The sequence below is a fragment of the Hippocampus guttulatus genome, chromosome 2, assembly GCF_054856545.1.
Source record: "Hippocampus guttulatus isolate MCC_2025c chromosome 2, RoL_Hgut_1.0, whole genome shotgun sequence".
NCBI lineage: Eukaryota > Metazoa > Chordata > Actinopteri > Syngnathiformes > Syngnathidae > Hippocampus > Hippocampus guttulatus.
The window spans coordinates 13,410,397-13,431,047 of NC_141262.1; the positions used below are offsets into that span (position 1 = coordinate 13,410,397).

General features: G+C 41.2%; 1 protein-coding gene and 1 long non-coding RNA gene across 3 annotated transcripts in view; one reads left to right on the plus strand and one right to left on the minus strand.

Moving 5' to 3' along the window:
• Positions 1-20,651, plus strand: part of lingo2 (leucine rich repeat and Ig domain containing 2) — a 210,943-nt gene that overhangs the window by 69,085 nt on the left and 121,207 nt on the right. For both annotated transcript variants that reach the window (XR_015103832.1, XM_086137502.1), the window contains exon 3: positions 15,047-15,147. The gene's annotated coding sequence lies outside the window, so the exon portion shown is untranslated. The remainder of the gene's footprint in view (positions 1-15,046; positions 15,148-20,651) is intronic.
• Positions 9,803-20,651, minus strand: part of LOC147208577 (uncharacterized) — a 160,705-nt gene continuing 149,856 nt past the window's right edge. Inside the window, exon 2 of the long non-coding RNA XR_015103834.1 lies at positions 9,803-10,298. This is a non-coding gene — a long non-coding RNA (uncharacterized LOC147208577). The remainder of the gene's footprint in view (positions 10,299-20,651) is intronic.

The window sequence follows — 20,651 nt, forward strand, 5'->3', positions numbered from 1 at the left end:
GTGAATTCAAACCACTGAACAAATTGGTGGCAGAAGTGGGATTCAGTTAAAACTACAGTGAAACTCATCTAGAAAGAAACCTACATGGGTGAAAATGCCCCCTAATGTGAAAAATTCTTCATGCATTAACACCATTCCCATTCTACTGCCCCCCATACGACGAAAAACCCCCTGTTGCGTTATACGAAATCATTTTCTCTGCTCCAGCCTCGCGACGACATTCACTACAACGAAGTCTAATCCAACAGCGACCTCTAATGCTTTGTTCGGAAACGGCAGCAGCAACCAACACACTGGTTTACATCGTGAACGATGTTTATTTCGGTCACAGCTGCGAGTTTCCTGAATGCAACATACTCATAGCTGCTCTGCCATTGGCTTACCGAGCATCATCCTGGCCTCCGATTGGCCAAGAGGGACCTCACTGTCTATGTGTGTAGATACTGAAGCTAGATCCGGAGAAGATAGAGTGGAATGCATCCGATTAGCTGCTCAGAGTAAATTGCTTATGGCTCGATGGACATTCAAATAAACGAACGTTTCCTCGTATTACAAGTAAAGCATTTTCCCCGAAAATGCTTTACTTGTAATACGAGTAATACACACAAAAGAAATACTTGTAATACGAATAACAAGTAAAGCATTTTCCCCGAAAATGCTTTACTTGTTATCATGCTAAAAACCTTACGCTAACTGGAGCGCGAATGAGAGAGAAGCGCTCCAGTTAGCGTAAGGTTTTTAGCCTTCGAGAGCTAACTATGGCCATTGAGGACTATGAAGCGTCTCGTGGCTGGCTAAAAAGTTCATTGCATGACGTTATCTGAGCAACGCTGTCTTGGGTGGCGATTGAGGGGAGGTCGAGTTAGAGACAGTGAGATGGTAGAAAGAAAAGCCACCGGGTCCAAGAAGTATTTGTTATTGATAGATTCAGACGAGCATGGATGTTGCATTGCTAAAATGGCTACAAAACGGACCTTTGTCAAGCAGCTAAGACAAGAAGAGCGCTGATGCTGGAAGAGAGGGTAAAAGTGATCAAAATGAAAGACGGAGCAAGCAAAATAAAAGACATTATCCAAGAAATAGATGTAAGTGAAAGTGAATGCTGATCGTAAATTTCGCAATTTCTTTCCCTTTTTTTCTTTCTACACTGACAATATGAAGTGTCAAATAAGTGTGTGCTCATACTTATGCACTATTGAAATAAAAATAAAGAGTACACATACGATTGTGTGTGCATGTACACATACGTTTGTGTATGTGTGTGTGTGTGTGTTTACATCTGAGATCAAATTTGCTACAGTGAAAAACCCCCTGTTGTGAAAAATTTCTTGCTGCAAACATGATTTTGTTGTAGAGTTTCACTGTACAACCGGAACGTAGCACCTTAAATAAAGTACATGCGTACTGATCTTCATCACCTTTACCATTTTTTAACTGTGAGCGAATCCACACATGATTGGGAAAAAAAAAAAAGCACTCCTTACACACCCCTGCTCATAATCGTATTTAAGAGACATCCAACACTCAGGCCTTGGCTGGACTTTAATCACAAGGGAGAACATGCTCAAATTTGACCAGGAGCCCGCTTCAGATCACTCGACCGTTCATGCAAGTCATCCATCATATGGGTAAAGTGATTTGTGGTTTTCCTGCTCTTTCAAAAAGCTTAATAATTCTGTAATGACTTGGTATTTGGAATTACAAAAGATGTCCAGTTCTCAAGGGAGGTTACAGTATGTTTTTTTTCCCTTGTATGTGTGATTATAATTGCTTGTTGAAATTGGTAAATTTTTAGCGTTTAGCCGGAGGCATTCCGATAAAAGCATTGTTACCCAGCAAGGACAAAAGGCAATTGAACATATGCGAACACCTCCTGTGTCATAATGATCAAGCCCTTTATCCTAAGTGACAATAAGCGCATCCGACAGAATTGAACAAACCCAATTCACTTATTTTCCCTGTCAACCGACAGTTATAACCTTGAGTCACACCGGCTGTTGTCAATATAAAAGTAGTATTGGGTCAAAGAGGTTTATTAGTGGCTATTCTCTTATTTTCTTCTTTTTTTTATTGTTAATAAATCAGTACAAACCGTCACATTAAATTCCATTGGCAAAGATGTAATCCTCACATCGAATCAAACATTAGACATTCTTTGTCATATTTCATTATTTCCGACAAAGTGCTGCTCAAGCGAAGAAAAAAAAAGAAAAAAACCCTTTTTAATAGATGTCAACTAGTGATGGGTCCATCAGGCCTCATGAGGCGTGTCGGCACAATGACACACTGTGTTGATACTGTACTGATACTGTGTCGCTGACCACTGCCACCTGCTGGACCTTCAAAATCCCTGCAGCCAACCCACTTGACAGACTGAACAAACTGATTTGATGATGACGTGTATACAATGCACTACCTCACTCTACCCACAATAGCCACAAGCGCCATTGTTTATGTTGTTGTTTATGCTGTTTATATTGTCTATACTGTTCAGATTACATGTCTTTTTTATACAGTGTAGCTGCTATCCTTTCTTAGCTGTGTGTGTTTAATGCACAGCATGTTTGCATGCATGTATGCACTGAGGATTGAGAGGAAGAAATTTCATCTATGCTGCATGTCATACATAAAGCATATTTGACAATAAAGATGACATTGACCCTTGACAATATCATTCACATCCATGCATTCATATTGTATCATTCAATGTGTTTCAATAATGTGAAAATCATGTGAATGAGGATGCTTGTGGGCTTTGTCTTCACAAATTTTGATTTAGAAAAATAAGATGCTCCAGTGTTTTAAATTTCAGTCTGTTGCGTTTAATGCATGCTATTTCCCCTGTTGTGGAGAACACACACACACAATGGAATAAGACATGTCAAAAATCCGAGAGGCACTTGGTGAGACAAGGAGATTTTAATAAATACCTTATTCTCCAAAAGGAGATCAAAATGGCTCTACACGGCGGACAATTTGTATTTGTCCGGAAGCTGCTCCATAATATGCACGTACTGTAGCAACGTCACTCGAGTGAAGCGCGTCTCAGCAGTCGATAGTCTGCTGCTCTCTGCTGTGAGCGCGTGAGCGCGAGCACGTACTCGCGGCGCCGACCCAACCCACACCACATATTAAGCTTTGAACTACGACAACAGCTAAACTAGCCTAGCCGATGTAATGATGGTCAGCAGACAAAGTTTATGTTTTATGTGACTTTTAATAGCAACGTGGCAGAGTCATCAAACATGCGGTGTGCTCACTCGCAGTCACTTTCTGGAACTCCCCCTTATAGGCAGGACCTCTCAATCAACTGGAGTATGACGTACACTACAAACGTTCATAAAGCACTTCTCATATAATAATAGCCTATTATATGACAGCCGACATGACGCTCGAAGTCAGACGGACACATTTTTTCTGATAATCAGTGTGTTTTCCGTATTGCCCAAACATATATTTTTATTTGAGTGAGGGTGAGGTCTGGCTTGTTTCGGCAATCGGCATCGTGTCGCCAGACGCACTTCCTTAGGATACACTGTGCGGGCTTTTGCTGCGTCAACGCCCCCTGCACTGAGTCGACGCCCCCTGGACTAAGTGGCGCAGCTTGCACTGTGCCAAGCAGCCGATGCAGTCTAAACTGCACCGGTGCAGTTCACGTGTCAATTAGCAGCCTGGACTGTGTCAACGCAGCCGATGTGTCAATTAGCAGCCTGGACTGTGTCAACGCAGCCGATGCAGTCTAAACTGCGCCGGTGCAGTTCACGTGTCAATCACGTGACGTAATGAAGCACCACATGCACCGACACGTGGTTTGCTCTGTGAGCCCGCTGCATGCGTCAACGCATCGGTGTCGCTGGACCCATCACTAATGTCAACATTCATCAAGTTAAATACCAGAGAAGAAAAATCATGTGTTCATGCGCCACACAAATAAACATTTACAGAGGCGCTAAGCTCAAGAATAATTCATTATGTCATACGGACACATTACACTGTGACACACATGCAACTCATACCATTTTTTTGTTACTTTGGCTATTAAGTACAGGTACCATGCGCTGTATAACACGTTGCGGATTTATCAGACTGATTCTTATTGTCTGGAAACCAGTATCCCATTAGCACCATCGCCAGCACCCATGAAATTGAAGTTTCATTAGACTGACTCTGAAGAGGCGATTAAAAAAAAAGAAAAGAAAATTGTGAGGTGTGAACATGTTTGCACAGTGGTCATTTTGCTCAGTTCTTCAGATGAGGGGCCCTGATAAGTGAGGACAAAGCAAAATTCACGGCCTGTTTGTCAACGTACAGGGTTGTGCATGACCATTTAATGGCAGTCTTCCCCCTCCTTCCGGGAGAGCATGCATATAGTGAAGTGCAGAGGCAGATGACAATGGTTAGATCAAACCTACATCAGACTAAAGACCGAAGTCAAATATCGACTTGTACAACTACTATTACGGCACACAAGTGGTGGGACTCCCCAAGTGAGCCTTGTACATCCATTCCACTTTGCTTTCACATATCTATGATCACCTGGAACAACCATTAAACTTTTTCTTGTTGAATATCCAGTGCAGGTCTCAACTTGTTTTTGTTTTTTTTGTGTTTGTTTTGTTCAATTTGAAGTCAAAGCAAGACAAGCAGCCTGTTCTGGTAAAGGTACTACACACAAATGCAACTTAACTCCAAGGCCATTACGATCAATATTATTTTTATCAAGGGTCGCGGGACGTTTTGGAGCCTACCCAAGCTGTCTTCGGGCAGTAGGGCAAGTACACCCTGAACTGGTTGCCAGCCAATTGTAGATTATGATGATTATGGTTATGATGATGATGATGATTATTATTAATATTATTATATGATATCCTCGCATGGTGGGATGCCTCCGAGTGGTGCGAGGTGGGAAACGCCGGGGCTCTTGGGCCCCAGAGCGGCTGAATGCCCACCGGCCGACGGGGAAGGAGGTGGGGTCTTACCGCAAGGTGAGACGTCCAGCGCTTGCCCTGCCGGAACGGAGGGGAGTGGGAGCAGCCGCCCCACAACCCTCCTTAAACAATAATCAGGCGAGGGCCCTTCCGGGGCTCGCACTGGGTGTGAACCTTGCGAGGCACCAGCGAGAGTCGTACCGGGTGTGGGATCCGGGAGGGGGGGCGAGTCCCTGACGGGGGCCGATTGCCCAGGAGGAGGATTATTATTATTATTATTGTTTTTATTATCACCAATAGTCGTGTTGATGTTGACCGTAGTAATGGTAAGAATGGTAGTGGTTGTTGTGCTGTTGGGTGACTACTAGTAGTAGTAGTAGATTTGGTTGTGGTTTTAGTAGCACTTGTAGCACAATATTCATGGTATTAGGAGTATAAGTGGTTACTCATAGTGGGTATGGTGGTCAAAGTAGTCATAGTAGAATTGATAATAGTTGTATTAGTAGTAATAGAGGTGACAGTCATAATGCTAGTAGTGATAGTGGGGTGCTAGTCGTCGTAGTGGGGGCTCCACAAGAGAGAGCACGAGTGTGCTGCCCTCCTGACCTCTGAGTCACATTGAAAGGGACAAAATGAAATCATGAAAATTAATTATTATCTTAAAAATACCTCAAAATATATCTGTTATTTAGATGACTAGGACGGATATACCAAAAGAGTTATCTCTGAGGTGTCTCAAAAGATCACATGCTTCAGGTTGGGACGCACAGAAAATCGCTGATAGTCTCCTGTTAAAAGTGTGACAATTTTTTTTTTTAATAGAATAACTGAAAATATATCGTGGCATAAATTCATACAGTAGAGTGATATATTACTTTTGTATATTGCCCGGCACTGAGTAGTAGTTGCAAGGGGCGTGCAGAGGCCAACGAGGCGAACGTCCTTGGGGGAAGGGCTTTATCCCTAGTGCAGTAATAGTTGGAGTGGTGGTGGTAGTGGTTAAATCACAGTTTAAAGCAGGGTGCCCATTACGTCGATCGTGATCGACCGGTAGATCGCGGACTGGTCCCAAGAGGATCGCGAAGGGTGTTGAGGAGGAAAAAAAACAAACAAAACAACCATTTGTGTGTATTTGTGCATGTTAGTAATATGTATATATTTTTTGTGTACATGTACACTGCACCCTAATCATCCTATCAGTCTTATTTTCACAAAAAGTATTTTAAAAATAAAATAAAGCCGGTAAATCTTTAACCTATGGTGGCGTGTGACCTGCATGACCGGAAGTCGTTAGCGCTCAGCAGTCTGCAATTGCAGATTGTGATCAGAGCTGTTGCACAATATATTTTATCGTTATCATTATTCTCATTCAAAGCTTGTTTCGTGTACAATTCACCGATGGCATGGACAAAGAATAGGAATCTAGAGGGCCGAGGAAAGCACTTTAAAACGGTACGTGTGAGCTACGATAGTTAACTGGCTGCAAAAATGTGTCGCATGCCTCCGTGTCAGGCTGTTGCTCATCATGGCGTGCGTGTGTATGTGCGTGCGCGGTAACGGGTCGATCGCGAGAGGTTGGTTGATCGAAAAGTCGCTCTTCGGTCCAAAATGTTTGGGCACCCCTGGTTTAATTAAAGAATTTAATCTTTCATAGCTTCTCATTATTTCCTTCTTCATAAGCTTACATAACATTAAGTGGATTCAAAAGTGCTGTAATAGGCATATTTTTAGGAGACTGTTTGTTATTCAATTGATTTTCTATTTTGTTGCATTATTTTTGCTTTTCTGAGTGTCAGTGATCATTACTTTGTTTTTTCGGAGGCGGGACTTGAACACCTCTCGAGTTAGATGGCAGTTGAGAAGGCGCATAGTCCAACATCGACGTGTCTGTATTAGCTTCAGTGTGAAACATATTAATAAAGTGTATGTTTTTAAAATAAAACAACATGACAGCTCTCTTTGTTTCCGAGCTGCAACATACTCTTTTCTTCCAGAGCATTCCAATCGCTGTGAAGTTGTCTCAGGAGCTCGTCATACAACAGTCAGTGTTTCACTTAGCCCTGCAATCACTTGTGAGCTTGGCCAGGCTCTCCAAAGCTACCCCGTGATGCGGCCGCACTATTTCCAGAAAGCTGACTCAACACAATCCCCTTTTTGAGAGCACGCAATCCCTCCTTAGCACCTGGCCACTGACCATCTCCTGCCAACAGCTCATCCTGTTGGTTTGGAGAAGCCACGAGCCGCTCCACATTTCCAAGAGATGGACAAATTGGGCGAAGACGTGGGCTGTTGAGCGCAGAGGGAAAGCTAATCACTTTAGCCCAATGCTGAGGATTATGCAGTCAAAGAAGAAATGTTGTTGTTGTTCCCAAAACACGCGATTGTGCCTTTCATTCTTTCTTTTTCATTTTTTGCATTATTGCAGATATTTTCCCAAGCTTATTTTAGCCCTATTTGCCCGTCTCTTTTTACTGCAGGGGCCCCTTTGCAAAATAAGTGTCCAATTAAATCTAGGTTTGTTGCCATATGCTATCACATTGGGATTGTCAGTATCAATCTTAATCTGTTCCTTGCTTGCGTGGCAGGGTGTTTCAGCTTCGGGGCCAGATTTTTTTTAAATTTTTTAAATCACTTCCCTCAGCTATATATAGTGCATGTGTGCATAGAATAAAAAAAAAAGATATTGACAGAGAACCACGGCCTATGAAAAAAGTGTAGTCACTATGTCTTAATGAAAACTGATAAAATACTGAATAATAATAAATATTATTTATCTTAATGTAGTAATATATACCAAGATAGCAACTTGAGGAGAGAAACTGGCAAGGCAGATCAATGAGGATTTTTATATCTCATTCTGTAGTCTGGGACTATGCCTAAAAAGAATAATAAAATGCTAAGATTTGCTATCCTGGTAACCAGGGTAGCAACATGAGTACAGAGAAGTATGAAGGCAAATTAATAAGGATGTTACATGTTGCCCTGTTGTCTGATACTTTGCCTCTTAGAACTGATACAATGCTAACATGCTAACATTGGGTATGCTAACATGTAAACAGATAGCAACAGGATGTGACAAAGTGGTAAAGCAGTTTAATGAGGATTTTACATCTTGCCATGTAGTTGGGCATTAAGTTCATCAAATAAAATCATGCTAACAATTGGTATGCGGTACAATTTCGCAACAGAGCAACATGCTTAGGTAAAGTGTGGGGCAAATTTTGACCTGTATTTGAGTGCTATCTCAAAAGAGAATTATTGTAATGCTAACATGGTTACAGTGTGTACTGTATAAGAAATCAAAATGGTGGTCTAGGGCGTGTGACTTAGAGCCCATTAATGCAGTCTTAACAGGTCCTTGAGCAAAACATTAGCCATGCTAAATGTTCTGGACAAGATACTTGAGGAGCGTATCTTCATGTCTTTTATTAAAAGCAATCAGATGCGACCCCCAAGGCTAACAATGTGATGGTGTTTAATCAGCCATCTAGCTCACTCTGATATTGCTCTATTGATCGCTGATGTGAGTTATAACATTGAATCTCCTCTCTGCATTTACGAAACATTATTTTCCTGCACATGCTGCAGAGTCACTCCGAAGTCAGTAATCATTGCCTTGGTGGGAGCAAATAAGATACATTTGTGACAAGTATCAGACTTCCAAAGGGATGCTGAGCAAGCCATACTAAATGCTAAGTTAACCTAAAATTGGCACCGTGTATGTCAGCCAAGAGGAGTGGCCTATTAGGTTAAAAGTATTGTAATGCCCTTCAGTGTGGATAAGGATGCACACAGTCGCTGATGCAATCTGTTCGCTTTTTAATAAACAAAATAGGCAGCGGTTAAGACATGTTCACAGGAGCTGCTGACGACCACAACTCACACCCTTGCGCTCCACACTCAGACTGACTGCCGGAGCCGATATTTCCCCAACCTGGCTCGTCCCCTCACTATGACGTCACCCCTGACTCAACTAACCCAGCCCTCAAATAAACAAATAACAAGAAACAGATATTACAGTATGTTAGTACTCTCGTATTGTTTGTTTTTACAATAGATTCCTGAGTTTTTACTTTTATTCCGATTTTTTTAGATCTGAGCAATAAATGTTATATACAATGTGATTTTACGGAACAAAAGCTATCGATTCTATAAAAAAAGAAAACAACCAATTGTTCATTGGTTATATTGTAATATTTGTTATCGTTTCATGAAACCCTTGCTTGACGTCCATGGTATTTACTTTAAAAATTGCTCCACAAAATTAGAAAGTTACTCCTGAATTGAAGTAATTGATTTGCAAAACTGTGCCACAAGGAATTTTGAATTTGAGCCTTGAACTACGACTATTACCAACACGACTCTATCATTACTACTAGTGCCATTTACATATCATCAACACGAGCACTATTACTACTTGTAATACTCTCACCAACACCACCAACACCATCATCACTACTACTACTACTACTACTACTACAAGTGCTCCTACTGTTCCCATCAAAAACACTGTAACTAGCATCGATAGCACAATTACTACTGCCACTACCTCTTCTATAGCATTATCAGAAAAACAAAATCATTACTTCATATTGCTAATTTGCTGAAACAGCTTATTACAGTGATTCAAATGTAACTGTGATATTACATTTTTAGACTGGTTGCAGGCAGGGGGAAAACAACACAATGCTGATTCTGCTGATCTATCTATCTATCTATCTATCTATTGTTGGAGGATGATCAAACAGGGGGAAGTGTGTTGTTGTCGACACGGCGGGATCCCTTGACCGTTCTCCACTTCCCCAGGTCCTCCGCGTGTTCGTTTGATTCGGGCTGAGTTGATGTGCAAAAGTCAGAGGCTGGAAATGGAGAAGTTCTTGCAAGATGTTTTACTGAACGTTCAGGGCACAACACGAATCGATTCGGGCTCCTGTGAGTCTCAGATTTCATCAGGAAGCCCCGAGCAACTACAGTCACACGTACATATAGGCATAGTATGTTAATTATATTAATTTAGGGGCGGGCAGTCCTTCCCCTTATGTAAAAATCGGAAACAAAGAAAGTCAAGCAAAGTTCGATTTTGGCATTTTGACAAAGTACAGACCATATCTGTTGGTCCACAAATCTTGAGATTAGGGTTCCTCTTCGAAGGCACTTGACAGCCTTCAGGGACTTTCCCAAGGTGGGAGACGCAAAAGAAAACACTTGGGGGGCTGTTAATCACTCAAGGGGAAATAGGAGCCCAGCTTCACACTACATTCTTTGTTTTAAGTAGCGGATGTTCAGGACAGAGACCTAATAGTCAAAGTCGACCTGTCTATGATACAAAGTTTTAAGCTAAACATATAACATAGGTGATATCTTCAATATCTATCGATATTACTCTCCATTGTGTTATAAGGAGGAAAAGGTCAGGTCAGAGAGCCCCAGGGGAACTCAGTTAGGGCCACTCCTGGTGCCACAATTACACTCTATGCCTTATTTATTTATTTTCCTTCTCCCTACCCAGCGTTTTTCCTTTCTGAATTCTGATTGTAATTTCCCCATTGCGGGACAAATAAAGGATATCTTATTTATTCTCACAAGAGTTCTTCTACTTCTGGTCTAGACTGGACTCAGAGCAAAAGCTATATTTCTGGAGGACTGGGTCAGAAAGTAGACTTGCTCGTGGATATAGTCTGCGTATCATGTCATTCTACTCTTTATGATCTGTTTTCCCTATTTTTAAGTTCAAATGCTTTTCACTTTATTGTTGTTTCCATTATTGTTGCATTTATTCTCATTGATTTTAATCACTGTAAAGGACATGCGGTTTGCCTTGTGTGTGAAATGTGCTTTATAAATCAAACTGAGTTGATTGGTTGATTGATACTGACAGTATCAATGCAGGTATACCGAATGAAGTGACCAACGTGGCTTTGAGCAATGGCAATAAAGTGCCGGAGTTTGTTGATTTGCTTTGAGCTTCAAAGTCGAGCTAATATTATTCTTACCCTGGTTCTTTCACTTTGTCATTATTTCTGTAGCTCTGATTTAGAAGGGTGAATTTCTTTTCTTGTCTGGCTTCACTTTCTGTGTCGCCTTCTTTAACCTTTTTTCCCCCCTTCCCCTTACTGTTTTATTCAAAGTTTACGCTACCGCCTGCGAGGAAAAGTTTGTCCCGACTCGTGTCTGACATTTATGTGACCTTTTGAACAGACTCTCCTTACCCTGTCTGTTGTCTTCTCTTTTTTCATTCTTCATGTGCATATGAAACACACACGGCCAAGTGTTGAATTAGCTTCTTGTCTCGTCTATTTGAAGAGACACAGATAAAGAAAGGAAATCACTGAGGGCTCTTTAGTTCTTTTTATGAAGCCTCGCTCACATTCGAGGCTTAGTTCCAATCATGCTAAGTTCATGTAGGAGTGCATGTCTGTTGTCCTTGGCAACCATCTGAAACGAATTGCATGTTGCGGTGTAATCACTCTCGTGATGCTGTGGTAATTCCTGCATCCTGAGTTTTACGTGATAAAATCTATGGAGTTATTGCACTGCAGCCATTTTTTTAACCATATCATCTGAAAGCGTTTCCAATTGAATTCAAAGCACACAAGACCTACTCTGGCTGCCTTCCATTGTTAGCTTCCTGTTGCTTGTTTGCGGGGACGACAGTTTTTACTCTGTCAATCTTTTGTGGAGGCTAATGGTACCAGTGGCAGACCTAGATTATTTTCCTTGCAGTGGCCATGGGATCTGTAAACAAAAACTTGGAAACACTTATGCATTTTTTTTAGAAGGTAACCAACATAGAAAAGCTTTGTTGTTTCAAACGAGACCGCAAATTTCATGCTAACATTCATCAGAGGCCAAATTGCGCCATGTTTACGGCATCAGCAGGTGGTTGGCGTGCAAGGCAGTTCCATACCAAAATACAATTCACAATTGCACTGGAGCACGTTATGGACTCTTGGCATAGTAGATACAGAACTGGACCTTATATCACACCACAGCATGCAAATAAATTAACTCATTCACTCCCAAAGACGTTTTTAAACGTCTTTTCAGACTTGGTCCAGAATTGGCTGATACTGAATGAGTTAAATGCAAAAGGCTGAAAGCACCTAAGCCCCCTACCAAAATCCACAGTATTCTCTCAGCGTGACACAAATCAAGCAAACCTCTTTGTAAACCACCACCGCGGTGACACTTGTTTTAAAATAAATAAATTAATTAAACTCAGCATGTTCCCTTTGAAGGACTCGTTGAAGTGACTTGAGGGTTTTTCGACAGCCGTGGTCTTTTGTTTCCCCAGCGAGGAACCTCGCTAGATGGAATTGATCCGACTTCTATGTCTCTGCCATTTATCTCTGCCCACTCCTGTTTGATGTGTGGCTGTCAGATGGAGAAATGGTGGGCTCGCAAACCTTGTGGATGGCCAACTTTTGGCCACCCCAAAAATCAATTTTGGACATACGAGCAGGAGACAAAACTATAAATCACATGAAACACAAGTGCAAACATTACCATTACACATTATTCTGACTTCACAGTGTAATACTTTGACTCTGTTGATGTAACACTGTTAAATCTTGTATGGGATAATGAATATTATTGCGATCACTTTTTCTCTGACCATTTCTGCTTTTTATTAGAAGTTTATCCGAGGTGGTCATTATCGGTCTGGTGAAACTGTCAGTGTGTTGCCATCCGTATTTCAGAGTGACAGACCTTACTTACATCAATGTCTGCCTCTGCGATTTATGTCTACAAAACTGCAAGGTTTTCTTGTTAATATGAGAACATCTACAGTATGATATTCAAACAATCATTGAAACACTGTACATTGGAAGCAAAAACCATGGTATCAGTTTGTCAAGGCAAGGACTGGTTCAATATTCCAATGAATTAAATCTCACTTTACACTTATTGAATGTGTTCAATAAGTGTGTGTAATATTTTAGTAAATCAAATATGAAGAAAAAAACGCTTAAAAACAAATGAAAGATAAATTCATTGATCATTGTAGCTCCAGCTCTGTCGATACTTGAACAATTGTCCTTGATCTATATTCCACAGCACCAGAGACTTTCAAGCGCCCAAGGACTTTTGGTATACTTGCACACCTAAAATTGTACTACAATTACTGCCACTGGTGTGACGGTTATCTGCACCGACTGCACAACCACCATAGTATTGTATCGCACCACCAATCACGTTATCTCTGCTCAAGGATCTGCACATTGTCACACAGCTGTCATTGGGTGGTATTACTGCACAATGGTACCCTAACATTCCATAACGTCTTTCGATACTTATTTGTCATGTCCTTTTTTTATCGTAGTTGCTTGTTATGAATAAAATTAAAAGAAAGCACACCTCCCCCAATATTTAACTTGAACATTTTATGGGCTAAATACGGCATGTCGCAGCTAAGCCCTCTCATGGCAATTTCACAGGCCTTTACCCTGATCCTGTTGACCGTGTCTTTCCCTACCTGAGCCATTTAGGAGGCCTACATTCCAATCCTCTGGGGAGCCTCATTAAGCCTTTTCTTCAATTAAGCGGCCTTGCAAATTGCCGCGTGGCACCACACTCAAATCACTCTTGGAGGCGGATCAGCAGCTGCCCTTGTAAAGAACCACATCGAAGAAGATTCTGTCGATGATGTGGAATTCGTTAATTAATTATGACTTAAAGCAATGGAGGAAGAATGGTGAGCACTCATCAGTCTTAACCAAATATTTAATTACAACCCAAATCTTTTCCTTTTGTGTTCGAGCATTATCAATACTTGGTCTTCTTTTTAGGAAAGAGACCAGATCGTCATAGTATTCAATACTTATCACAACATTGACTTTGACATATTGACCCATGAGCATTTCTGTGGGGCTTTTTTTTCCCCGCTCCTTTTTCCATCTAATCACATTTTCTGACACTTGCCGTAACCCAGTTTTTGACAACTTGTGGCTAAGTCCCCCAGACATAATCAATAAGGGCATTGACAGGTTTGCAGATGATAATCTCTGAGACATCAAATGAACAGCTAAAGCGGCAGGGACGCGTCAAATGTTATTTTCTCTGAGTGTTGACAACCTTCATCAATCGTGTAAATATGTCGCCGTCTTGGACTTTTTGACTCTTTTCTACTCCTTTCTAATCATCCTGTTTGTCAAAGTTCAAAATGGCCTGCTTTAAAAAAATGGATGCTGTATTTATTTCATATTTTTATGGCTAATATATATATATTAGCATTTGCTGCTTCAAATGGCCTTTTTTTTAAAATGTGAAAACATCCAGACAAGAACAATGTTTAAGCATGCAGGGGGTCATTTTGACCCATGAACACTCGGTGTACTGAAGAAACAAATGAACAATTAAGAGCAGTCGTCATTTCAGGAGCTTTTCAAGCTAAACCTCGAATGGTTATGGTGAAAACAAATCAATTTTACCCACACAATAACAGGAGGGTTAAGTGTGTGACGGTCAATTTGACCCATGACCTTTGTTGTACCAAAGAAGCAAATGGGGGGGGGGGGGGGGGAGAAAGCATCAACAGTGGAAAACAAAACAAAACATTACTATCAATTCTATTTGTGAAAAGGACAACATTGTTAAAATATGTAGTGGGTCAATTTGATCTATGACTGACTATTTTTAGGGTACTTGAGAAACAACATTAACAGCTGGAATAAGAGCAAAGTTCAGCAGTTATAGTTTTCAGGAGCTTGCCAAGTTAAACGTTGAAAAGGGGCTCGTCATACAGCCGGTCAATTTATTCATGAACGTTTTTGGGTCTAGCATAGAAAATAAATGTAACAGGCGGGTGAGCAAAGACGGCACTGTTTCGGGGGCTCTCCCAAGTTAAACCAAAAAAAAAAAAAAAAGCATCCCCGCTTGCTTGTCTTTCCACATTGCAACGGCAGCACAACGAGCCGACGCGGTTTTGCCGTTTAGGCGTAAAAATGAACAAGTCGACCATGCGAGGACTGCGCATTTTTCTCCCGCTCTCGCTCGGACTGACATTTCTTCCAGGATTGTTTTATTCCGGATGGCGGCACATTTGCAGCGGCTCAGTTGGTTCAAGTGGGCGAGCTCACTCGCCACGTCGCCTTTCATTTGTTTCTTCTGCTTTTCAGCCCGCGGGCAGGAACCTGCGAGGAGCGTCCCACGCAAGCCCAGGTCTCGGATCGACGTCTTCAGTGGTCAACGAGAATTCCGACGTCGGGTAGCCTCGCAGGTATGAGAAGACGCTGTTGCCATTTTGTGGTTTCTAGTTGTATGACTCATTTATAGGAGGCGAGAGTTCAATTTATTGATATGATGACAATTTAAATATGCACATCCAAGACTAATTTGTCAAATTAGCAAAAGGGTTTCAGGGCTGTGGTAGGGTTTCAGTGTAGTATTAGGGTTTCAAACCACAGCGTGTGTTTCAAATTAGGGTTTCAATACAAGTTTAGGGCTTCAACATGGCATCGTGATTTCAAAGAAATATTTCAAGTTTGTTCAGGGTTTGAAAATTGGGGTTCAAAACGAGGAACGACGGGCAGCCTCATTGTTTCAAATTAGGCTTTCAGGCTTCGGATTATCAAATGAGGTTAGGGTTTTAGAGAAGGGTTTCAGAGTAGGTTTATGATTTCAAAACTGGCTTAGTTTCAAAGTAAATTTTCCAAACAATTGTCATGGTTTAAAATTTGGGTTATCTGTCATGGTTTTTAACTCGGGTTTCAAATGACGTTTTCGAGCTTATGCTAAGGTTTCATCCATCCATCCATTTTACGATCCGCTTATCCTTACAAGGGTCGCTGGGGGTGCTGGAGCCGACCACAGCCGTCTTCGGGCAGTAGGCGGGGGACACCCCGAATCGGTTGCCAGCCATTCACAGGGCAGACACAGACAAACAACCTCACTCTCGCTCACACTCTCATCTAGGGGCATTTTAGAGTGTTTAATCAGCCTGCCATGCATGTTTTTGGAATGTGGGAGGAAACCGGAGTACCTGAAGAAAACCCACACAGGCCCGGGGAGAACATGCAAATTCCACACAGGGAGCCCGGAGTTGGAATTGAACCCAGTACCTCTGCACTGTGAGATCAATGCGCTAACCACTGGGCCACTGTGCCGTGCTAAGGTTTCAAAGGTGTATTTTTACAAATTAGGGTTTCAGGCAAGTGTTAAGGTTTCAAACTAGGGATCGGCTTTCTCGCCTTGTGGAGGATTTCCAATTAGCGTTTCATGCCAGGGTTGAGTTTGGGTTTCAGACAAGGGTTAAGTCAGGTTTCAAACCAAGTTTAAAGTTTGAACGTTGAGTGCAGTGGCAGTTGCAAGTGCTGTGCGATACGGCATAGTTTGGTCTCGAGCCGATACCAAGTAAATATAGGGCCAAGAATTAAGGTTGCTACATCGGCAAATTGCTAAATCGCAATTATGTTTCATGAACTTTAAGTGTTTTTGTGATTTTTTTTTTTAATAAGCAAACAGTTAAAAGTTAATACACAAAGTTTTGTGGTAAATGGAAAATACTGCTTTTTCACCACACGTCAGTGTTCGGATTATTTTTCTTCAACAAACAAGGTACACTGTGTGAGCACTGGAAAATAAAGACTATCTTTAGTTAGCTTTCACTTTCTACCGTAGGAAAAAAATTATAAAACATTTTTTTTCTGGATTATTATTATTATTAATCAGTAATGACTGATGCTCAACTTTAAGACGAGACTCATGCATATCGATGGAAGAATCTTTGAAAACAAATTTCCACTGCTTTATCGTTGCACCAGTAAAACCAGTACAAACAGAGTCCCCATGAGTTGTAACTGGACATTTCAAATCACTTTAATCTTTGCTAATAGCTTTTTTATTCCCCACAAATCCCTCATGAGATTTTTCTTTCTTTTCTTTTCTTTTTTTTCCCCCTCTAATGTCGCCTTTGGCATAAACAGTGCGACTGGAAATAGGACTCAGTGACTCACAGATTAGTTTGATGCTCAGAAAGCTAACTTGGAACGCTCGAACTGGGACAGAAAGGAAGGGAATAACAGCAGCGACATCCACAATCTGCGCTCGACAGACAAAAATGTGAGGTACGTCTGCACAATTGAATGTCATAAAAAAACTTAAATGGTTTTGGATTCCTCCTGGAGTAGAAATTGACTCCCATTCATTCTGGATTTTATCATTTTATAGTGTGCATTTTGGTCAGTTTGTGTGTGCGTAAAAAGATCATTTGGATGAGAATTAGCATTTCGGTTTTAAACATAAGTTAGTGTTTTAAATTTGGGTTTCAAGCCAGGAAAAGGGTTTCATACAAAACTGAGAGTTTCAAGATAGACTTAGGGTTTCAAGTAAATGTTATAAAATTAGGGTTTCAAGAAAAGGTTTTGGATTAAAGTCAAGGTTGGGTTTTCACATGATGGTTTCAAGCAAATTTTAATGGTTTCAAATCTGATAGAGGTTTCAAGTGAAGGTTTCGAGCAAAGCATTTCAAATTTGGGCTTCAAACCAGAGTTAGGCTTTCAAGTCGAGAGTATGGTTTTAGATTAGGGTTTCAAGCAGGGCTGAGGGTTTGTGTTTCTAATTTAGGATTTAAACAAATGTTTTGGGTTCCAGTAAGAATTTCAGGTCGGTAATAGGATTTCCCGCTTGAGCTTAAAGCTGACGTTAGAGTTTGCAGAAAGTTAAGGGCTTGAAACTAGGATTCAGTTGTGGTGCATTAATATGACTCAGAAAGGATCAATAAACACACATTTGTTGAAAGTCATGCAACCACACGCACGTGCACTCGCGCACACGCACACACACACACACACACGCAAGAGGTGCACATAAATTTCATCCAAAGGCCTTCGTCACCCTACTCACCGCCGTGATCGTCACGCCATGGGATGTTCGCTCACCTGGCAAAGCCGGCCCCTTCTGTCAAGGCCACACTTTGAGTCAGACACACAAACCGTGTCCAGGTTGCTCGCGCATGTCTGAAGGCAAACTTTTTCATCAACAACTGTGTTGTTTTTTTTTTTTCACACGGATGACCTCATTTGGATGATCATGACGATCCCATTTTACACAGGCTGAAATATTTGCTTTTCTTCACTGTTTCCAGCATTTTGGGCTGTGACATTTACAGAATCTCGACGCTTGATGGTCGTGTCTTTACGGCCGAGTGTTTGCAACGGCAACGTCTTTGCTGAAGAGAATGTCGGCGCTATTGACTATCGCCACTTGACTGCAATGATGTTGTCGTAGGGTACTTGTCGTTTTACTCCTTAACAGGCAGCCTTTTTGCAACCTCCCAACCTTTATTGAGCCAAGGCACATATTTCACATTGGAAAACATAAAAAAAATAAATGAATGAGCAAAATGACCCCCCCCCCCCCCAAAAAAAAATTGATATACAGGTTGCAGAACCTCAGATGCAATTTAAGCGGTTTTGGTGCTGAGCAAACTTTCTACATATTCATGTACTTTCCACCGGGGATGGTGGGGTGAATGCTTAATGAATGCCCAAGTGAAGCGATCACTTTACAGGGTCTTTAAACTGTCTGTGAAAAAGGCTTTTACTATCTAAATAACTTTGCCTGCAGGTAAAGTAGGCGACATTTGAATCACGCTTTTATCCACGTGCATGTTTGACATGCTGTATTATCTTTCACCACCACAACTCTTTTTGATATTGTGCCTTTCCGGCTGTATTTGTATCGTGGGAGCAAAAAGGCTCTTATCTGGAGCACAGGGAGGAGATTAAGAGCAAGGTGAAGAGAGATTTGTGTCATTTTTCACAAGAAGTGTCCAGGAAAACACCGGACGGACTCACACTGTCAGATGCCTTCTTTGGGCAAGCGGGAGTGGGTGGGTGGGGGGGGGGGGGGGTGCATTTCTGTGGAGACGAACATGAACATGTCTCCCAGCTTGCGGTGAAAGTTTTATTGATAGCTGTGACTCAAAATGGACACGGACTAATGGAGCGCTTATGAAAACAGAGTGCATCTACCTTATGATGCATCGATTCCAGATGATCTGTTGCCGTAAAATACAAGACGGGAAAAAATTCCAAAGGTTTAGATTATTGGATTTAGAGCAATTGTGTGTTTTATTATGTTAAAATACACAATTTAGAAATTAAAACAAGATGCTGTTTCAGCAGTTTTAGCTAGAGACAAAATAAATTGTCGTTTTTTTTTTGCCCAGAATATTTAACTATTTTTTACATTATTGATTGAACGATATGTATTTGGCCTTGTAATTGGCATCCAGTTTAAAGTCATAAAAGTACAAAACTGATCTTTTATTCAATAAATTAATAGAGGTAAGGAAAAGATGCAAGTTAAGCACCTTAAAGTCTACATGATTTGAAATAGATAATAATCCATCCTATCCATTATCCGAAATGCGTGATATTCACAAATTATCCGAAATGCGTGATATTCACAAGTGTCCAGAATACATTTTCTCTATTTTGATACCAAATCATCCACCTGACTACAACACTGAAGTTGATTAAGAACTATTGATTTGATGTTTCAAACAAAATATAATCATTTTTTATTTTATAAAAACACAACAACACAGATTATTTTGTCAATTATGTCTTTTTGGGGGGAAGGGGGGATCAATTGGACTCATTGGCCTACCACATTAATGAATTAAAAACACTGTTTCCTGTTTAATAAATGTTTTTGTTTGCCCTCAGAAAAGCGTATAATTGCTTTGTACTCCCATTCAATCTAAACACTTTAGTGCCAGATGCTCATTTGATGTGCAACAAAAACAACACCACCGATTCATGACACGTGGACTTGAAATGCTAAGATGTCAGTGATCAAAAATCTGCTGCCAATTCACTGCTCTGTGACATCTAAAAACATGATTTCCCAAGAAATAAAGAATTGGATCAGCAGCTCAATGCAGAGACCAGAAAACTATGACAGATTTTAATGGGGGGAGGGGGGTGCTCGAGGCAAAGCTCGACTAATGATGTCTGTAATTAAAAAGGATTGTCATTGAACGCACCACGGCCTGCTCTTCCATCTGTTCATTCCTGAATGAGTAGCTCTTGGAGATATTTTTTACGAATAGATTGTTTTGATGGAATCTTGTGCTACGAGAGCTAGTCTAGCCCACGTGACAAGATTCAAAGTAGCTTATCAATTGGGTCTCAAAAAAGGCTTTCAATAAGGTTTGGGGTATGAGTGTTTAAAAAAAGAAGTTGCAGTGTCAATTGCTTCAAGGCCAACTTTGGGTTTCAAAATTATGTTTCAGCCCTGGCTGACAAAATAAAGTTTATACTTGAAAATGTGGCTTTGAAATTGTGGTTCCAAGTGAGCCTTATTTTTTTTCCAAGGGTTTCAAGTCAGAGTTAGAGTTTCAAAGTTTGGTTTCAAACCAAGGTTAGGGTTGCAAAATAGGGCGAGTGTTTCAAATTACAGGTCAGATGCCCAATTACGGCGGCCCGGTAGTCCAGTGGTTAGCGCGTCAACTTCACAGTGCAGAGGTACTGGATTCGATCCCGGCTCCGGCCTTCCTTTGTGGAGTTTGCATGTTGTCCCCGTGCCTGCGTGGGTTTTCTCCGGGTACTCCGGTTTCCTCCCACATTCCAAAAACATGCATGGCAGTCTTATTGAAGACTCTAAATTGTCCCTAGGTGTGATTGTTAGCGCGGATGGTTGTTCGTCTCTGTGTGCCCCGTGATTGGCTGGCAACCGGTTCAGGCTGTCCCCCGCCTACTGCCCGAAGACGGCTGT